At 37.9% G+C, this 7666-nt stretch overlaps 1 protein-coding gene across 2 annotated transcripts in view; it reads right to left on the bottom strand.

The window, feature by feature from the left end:
* Positions 1–7666, bottom strand: part of Pak5 (p21 (RAC1) activated kinase 5) — a 342836-nt gene that overhangs the window by 158200 nt on the left and 176970 nt on the right. The gene's annotated exons all lie outside the window — the stretch shown is intronic.

The raw sequence follows: 7666 nt of genomic DNA, 5'->3' as shown, positions 1-7666 counted from the left end.
AGATCTTCTTTAAATGTCTGATAGACTTCTGCTGTAAATCCATCTGGTCCTGGGCTTTTTTTATTTGGGAGGTTTTGTATTACTGTTTCAATTTCTTTTTGTGATATGGGTCTGTTTAAGCTGTTAATCTCTTCTTGGTTTAGTTTTGGTGGTTCCCATGCCTTTAGATATGCATCCATTTAAAAAATTTTTTTATTTACTATTTTAATTGCCTGCATTATGTAAGCACATCCATGTCGTGTAATGGCCACGGAAGTCAGAAGAGGGTGTTGGATCCCCTGGAATTGGAATTACAGACAGTTGTTAGCCACCGTATGGGTGGTGGGATTCAAATCCAGGTCCTCTGCAAGAGAAGCCAGTGCTCTTAACCACTGAGCCATCTCTCCAGCCTTTGGTTATGGTGTCTTGATGCATGAGATGCATGAAGCTTTCTGTCGTCACGGTATACTGCTCTATAGCAAACTTGTTTTTCAAGTGGAGGTGCACTCCAAAATAATGGTCATAGGTATAACACTAGCTGGGCATGGTGGCCCCTGCCTGTAGTCATAGAATTCAGGTGGTAGACGGACTATGGGTTCAAAGCCAGCTTGGGTTACATAGTGAATTCTGGGTCAGCCTAAGTGATGCAATAAGATTACAACCCTGTTTCAAAAAATAAGCAAGGAAGTAAGCAACCAGCAAACAAACAAAATTTCTATGAAATACAAAACAATAAAAACCCAAATTATAGTATAGTAAGTAGATAAAAGAGACAATTATTATCAAGCTCACATCTGATGTGATAATTAATTGCATATGGTACTTTGGTAGAACTAGCAAAGTAGGTTTGCTTATACCAGTTTCATGGCAACTTGAGAGTACTCAGATATTATTATGGGTACAGGGTCACTAGGCAATAGAAAATTTCCAGCTTCATTGCCAATGTTATGAGACCAATCAACTATGGACTGAAGCCTCTGAAACTGTGAGTAAAAATGAAACTTTCCTCCTTAGAAGCTGATTGTCTCAGGTATTTTGTTATAACATCAGAAAGCTAACACTCCTACCTTGAATATATTTGCTAGCTCCCATTTGCTTATAGATAAAAAGTCTGAGCTGTTTTTCATATAAGCCATTCTTCACCAATGAGTTAAAATATTTTAACCCATTTGAAAGGTTAGAATATTTTAACCTATATAAATGAACAAAAATATTTTAAAAACTCATTGGTAAAGATATATACACACATGATTTATATGTCTATATAAAATGTAGGAATAAGTGAGGGAATATAGACAATATTGTCTTCCTGAGACTGCCTTAATAACTTAATATGATATCTATCATTACATCAATTTTCTTGAAAATGGTATGACTTCATTCTTCTTTATGACTGAAAAACTTCTATTGTGTATAGACACCATGTTTTCCTTATGCAGTCCTTTGTTGTTAAATAACTAGGTTGGCTCTGTAACTTAACTATTGTGAATGGTGCTGCAATAAACATTGATGTGCAAGTATCTCTGTGATATGTTGACTTGGAATTCTTTGGATGTGGTTTAGATGGGAAGATGTAGATAGTATATATATGATCTCTGATGAAAAGCATTATAACTCTCTTAAAATCAATAATACAGTTATTGCTTCCTTAAATTATTCCTATAGGCAACAGACTATAATAGTAGCAGTATTAGCAGTGATTTTTCTCTCTCAAGGAAATCATATATATTTTAATAACATAGGGCAATAGGGCTGCTTTCTTGAAATACTTTTTACAGTCACAATTCATTAACATTATGGTAGTTATTAGGGTAATGCCTAGATCTAATTAATTAATGTGTTAATAAGAAGTGAATATATCATACCATAAAGTTTTTGATGTTATACTTTTAAGTATTGGTTTCATCAAATTGCTACTCCATGTAACAAATGAAAGTTAAGACTGCTCCATACTCAATTTCTACCTCTTTCATTCTGAGTTTCTACTGTAACAAGGTGCTCATCACACCCCCCAAAGAACTGTTGGTCAGTTGTGACTTCTTATGGAGACTTCATAGCTCTTTGCTTGGTATTTTATCTTTGGGGAAAACAATGTGCCTGTTGGAAATATTTTGGAACACATGCTAGAAGAGGCCTTAGCTATTACTCCAAGGTAGCCTTTGACTATGTCCTTTCTGTGCTTTAAAGATTGTTAACATTCATTATCTTTAGTCTTTAGCATGTACAATTTTTAAGTCTTGGTGTCTGTCTCCAACATTACACTCTGCACGATAAACATTATTTTTTTTTCATCTCCTAATTTCTGGTATAGTACTTGTCAGATATTGAAAAAAATGCTGAAGGTATCAAGGGAGTCTATATCCATGAGGAAAATGGATTAATGAAGCATTCTAAATAGTCAAGGAACAAGAGCAGAACAATACAGTGATGTGGGAGAACCTGCTTGCTTTCAATGGCAGTTCAGGGCATCACTTTCTCTTCCAATACATCTCAGCTCAGCATGACGGCTCTTCATGTTATAAGCAAAGCTGGATCCAGGCAAAACTGATGGATAAAGCCCATCACAGTATTTTGACACTCATTCTCATTAGCTTATCCTTTCTTTCAGGCAGGCTCCAGGTGCATTACCACATCAACCCTTAGGACTCATGGCATCCTCCTCTGTCTTGTGATACTCCTGATACTGCTGGCCTCACACCTGCTCTCCTAAGAACTCAAACTTGTCATTACCCTCTCTTTTTTATTGAATTTTTGTGTATTTCATACAGAACATCTCAATCAGTCTTAATCATCTTTATATTCTCTTCCCCACTGTTACTGTCCTATAGCCCCTCTGTTCCCCACTGGAATTCATACATTCTGTTATTTGTCTTAAGACCTATTGTGTCAAGTTAGTGTCCCCAGACATCCCTCAGTGCAAGTTCATCTACTGAGATCTAGTCAGCCTATCTAGAGTCTCTCAGTGTCAGCATGCACGGGATCCATGCAAACTCAAACAGACAAAAAGCCAGCATAGAACTGGGGAAATGGATAGCTGACCCTAGCCTTAGTTGAAGAGATATTGGCAACTGATTACTGTTGGGTGAGGAAGAACTGGTCTACCCTCTTTTAAGAGACTGTGTGCACAATGTGCTCAGGCAACCCTGACCTGAGATAGATAGTGATGAGTTTCAAATCAAACTTCACTCACCTATTAAACAATGGCTTCTGCATGCTAACCAAGCACTCTCTGTGTAATAGGTATTTTGTGAAGCTCTAAGATGGAGAGATATAAAACATAGTCCCTGCCCCTCAAAGAGTTCACACAAAGAAGTAGGAAATTATAATTTAGTCAGTTAAGTTCTGTCAGTGATCCCAGATAGAACAGCGTCTTCATTTGGCTCTTAGAAGCAGGCACTTAAACAGAGTATGCGTGTAAGACTCTTCTTGGGGAACCCCAGATGTGATGGTAAGAGGAAGCAAAATAACAAGAAAAAAGCAGCCAGTTCAGGCTGTGTTATTGAGAATAATTGATAAGGGTCTCTGTATAATATGCCCCAGAGTGACTAAGAGGCAAGGAAGTGGGGTGTTATGCAGCAGTTCCCATTGTTCATGGTTGGAAGCTATACCTGGTACCTTTAACTCTATGACATTTCCATTCTGAAACAAATGTGGATTCAATAAGTTCGTAAAGAGGGGCTCCTAGGTGCTTGTAAAAGAAATGGGCATGGAGAACAAAATTGGGTGCTAAGGGCCATTGTCAGGGTCTAAGAAAGTTGAAGACCCTTAGCTTGGCATGTAAACAGTACTGGATAACATGTCATATATTATTCAACAGTTTCATGTGCCATTTCATGAATGTCAGTTCATTCAACCTTGTAAATCATTTTGCCAAATATTCTTTTAATGCACTTGGCTTATTAATAATCAATAGTTGTGGATTTGCTTACTTTTGACTATCAATCTTTGCTAACATGTATTTTGACAGTATTATTTGATAAATGGGCATTAATAATTGTATATGTTTCTGATTAAATCAGCTTTTAATTTTATGAAGCATGATGTATTTTTTTACCTCTGACATTTATTATTTCAAGATCTATTATAATTTCAAGATCTATTATATAAACATAGCTGTACCCAACTATTTTTTTCTATGTTTAAAAAATTAGTATTATTCCTTAACCTCTCTGTATCAGTACAGCATACTGAAGGTCTCACGCATGCAGCTTATGATTTTTATTTCACATTAATTTAATAGTTTGATAATTCTAGATTTCACTTTGTCTCTATGTATTTAATATGCCATAGTTGGGGCTGAGCAAACTCTCTTGCTTAAGAACATTTCCTTCACTTGCCCTGTGTTTGTTTCTCTTCTTTCAGGGTTCATCAACTACTTTGCAGAATTCCTTCCTTCCATTTTTACTAGCTGCTTAATTACATATATTTGCTGTCATTTGGGAGGTTTCCCTGGAGTTAGCAACAAGGCCCTAATCTCTCTGTGGTATGTATATGTCATATCTTGGTGATTTCACTACTTCCTTACCAGTGTGTGAATTATAACACATTCCCACTCTAATCGCTTTGTGCTATACTTTATATTTCTGTGTGAATTTAAAGTTCTTTAAGATATTATTTTACATAGTTGATAACTCTGTTTACCCCTTCTCTTGTACTTCATGTCTTTTACTTTTTCATTGCTTAAAATTCTCTTATTCTAGGTAAGCTTGCCAAAAGCATTCTGTTTTTATTAGCCTGTGGGCACTATTATTTTGCTTTAATTTTTGAAGGCTTCCCCACCACAAATAGTCTTAGTTTTCCTTTCAGATCTATTAACATGATATATTGGTTACTTTTCTGTTGCTCTGATAGAAACACCATGACCAAGGGAACTTATAAAAGGAAGAGTTTATTTAGCTTATGGTTCCAAAAGGGCAAGAGTCCATCATGGAGGGGAGGCACGGTGGCAGAGGTGGCTGGAGAAGGAGCAAAGCTAACCTCTCACATCTTCAATCAAGCACAGGAAACAAGAGAGTGACTTGAGATCTAGCAAGGCTTAAGAACTCTCTAAGCCCACCCCCAGTGACATGCTTCCTCCAGCATGACCATACCTTCTAAGACCTCCCAAAACAGCACCACCAACTGGGGACAAAATGACCAAATATTTGGAGCCTATGGGGACATTCTCATTCAAACCACCACCGACGACTTTCTACAATGTGGAACAGTCAGGGTGCAAACCCTTCACCTAAAGCAATGAGAAAAGATAGAAAGTTCACATTTTTTTGTCTTTTTTGAGACAGGGTCTCCTTGTAGCACAAGCATTTCTTCATCCCTTCTCAAGGCATTGACTGACTCAGAACATCACAGATGCAAAAGCTCAGACACTGAGCAGAAAACAGTGATTAGAAGTTGTAACACAAACTGAGATCTCAGTGGTCTTATTGGTTTGGAGAAAGAAAACTTGTACATTAAGACATGAAAAACTGAGGACCCAAAGTTCTGGAGAAATAAAAACCACAGTCAGGCCTCCCAAAATATGGGGATCATACACATACAGTCTATATTTTTTCACTTTGTAGGTCAAAGGAGGCAAGAGATGGTAGCCGTAGTGTGGGTCCTCACTCATTGGACAAACAATATTCTATATATGGAATGATGATGGATCCAGTAAACATTTCTAATTGTGTTCAAGCTCCAGGAGGTAGTTTTATGGATGCTGTGAAAAAAGCTACATAATTATCATTTACCTTAACTCCACCCTGGACATTAGTGGGGTTGGGTTGAAAACTTAGTGCTTAAGCAATTTGCCATCTCAAAATGCCATGGTACTAATAATTAGGTTGACAGACTTCCATTTAGGGACTGAACTAATTCTATATTGTTTGTTAGAAATTTCCCCCAGGAGATTGCACAAACCTACTGAGGAATGCTGTTCAAATATCCACACAAACTGTCTACAATCCTATTTAACTAAAAATATCTCATGCTGCAATTTAGTCTCCTGCCTCTGGTTCTGTTCTCAGAGGAAATGGAAAAACACATGTCCCTCAGTCTGTGAATAATTATGCTTTTAGCTAGAGTGAGACTCAATTAGCCATTTCTTAGAAATGAAGTTCCTATACACTAATTCATTTGTGTTGAAGATGATTAGTATTTCTCAGAAATTAAAAAATGTGACGATGCCTATGTTTAAAGCTGTAATAGTAAATCCATAAGATAGGTCTAGACAGGTGTAAATTTAATTTCTTATGACCGTCTGTGGCCCCCAGGAGACCTACTTCCTGCCTCCTTTTGTTTCTCCTTCTACTCTTTCTCAGAAGTCAGGGATATGAAGTTGTGACCAAAGCCTTTATTTTCCCCTCCTGGGCACAAAGCTAGACAGTGTTTTCTGCCTTCCTTGTGGCTAGTTGAGGTCATGCCATTGAATTCAGACCAGTGAAACATGAAGAGCAGTTAATGCACTTCACTTTCAGGTGCGGCTCACACAATTTTGGCTGATCCTTTGGTTCTTTGTCTTCAGCTTCCAGAGGAACCTTAAGACAGACGTAGCCTGGGTCATTGAGAGTTTGGGGAAGGCTGCTAACCACAGCCCTTCCCACCACATCATAGCAGAATGGGAAACACACCTTGTTTTTTGTGCTAAGCCACTGGGGATTTGGGTTGCTGCAGAAATAATCCACTTGTGATTCAAGAGAGGCTGGCACCAGCAGCCGCGGGTCGTTGAGAACATGTTGGCTTTCTGAAAACAGACTGCTCTCACATTATAGCTCTGCCACTTGAACTAGTGACATGACTTTGGAAAGGATTCTGATTCATGAATGAATACATGGAAGACTGCTAAGCCGGAGTTCCTGCATTAGACTAGGTATGAAGAAGAAATAAATGTCTGTCATGTTATGTCACTAAGGATTAAAAAATAACCACCATGTAAAGAATAAAGTTAAACCTAAACACGGAACAATATTCAGTTATCAGAATGAATGCAACCTTACTGTTTACAAGAAGGGGAAAACAGGAAGTCACTGGTACAGGCAATAAGCAAGGAATAGAAAGACCAGCCCTGCATGACTTCACCAACAACCAGAACACAGGAAGTCAATTTCATATGTGCTGAGAGTAGACCAGTAGTCGCCAGGAGTTGCCAGGAGTAGCAGGATTGTGGGATAAGTTGGTAGATCTATGCGTACCATGTGAGAATCATAGGACAGTACCCCACAGTAAGAAGTTCTGGTGAAGACTGCGTAGGTAGGTTACTCTACATAACAGTTCTGAACTGTATATCTCAGAAAACTGAAAGGATATCAAATGTTTTCCCACTGAGAATTTTGAGCTGTGTTTTATGGTGATATGCTATTCTGATGAAATCAGATATAGAATTCAAGAAGTAAAAAGCCTTCAAGAAAGGATAATTGTCATGCTGGGCAGTATTCAGGAGGCAGAGGCAGGTAGATCTCTGTAAGCCTGGTCAACATACAACATAGTGAGTGTGAGGTCCAGGCAAGCTGTGGCTACAGGGATATCCTGTCAAAAAAAAAAAAAAGAAAGAAAGGAAGGAAGGAAGGAAGGAAGGAAGGAAGGAAGAAAGACAGAAAGAAAGAAAGAAAGAAAAGGTAATTTTCAAGGTTTAGAAATGTGCAGAAAGGGAATGGAAACAACTAACAATTTGCCAGCTTAGTTTTGGCAAGGCATTTCTTTTTTTTTAATA

This window comes from Nannospalax galili, unplaced genomic scaffold, assembly GCF_000622305.1.
Source record: "Nannospalax galili isolate Female #2095 unplaced genomic scaffold, S.galili_v1.0 scaffold151, whole genome shotgun sequence".
Classification (NCBI taxonomy): Eukaryota; Metazoa; Chordata; class Mammalia; order Rodentia; family Spalacidae; genus Nannospalax; species Nannospalax galili.
The sequence above is the reverse complement of the archived record's forward strand: the minus strand, read 5'-3'. Positions and strand labels throughout refer to the sequence as shown.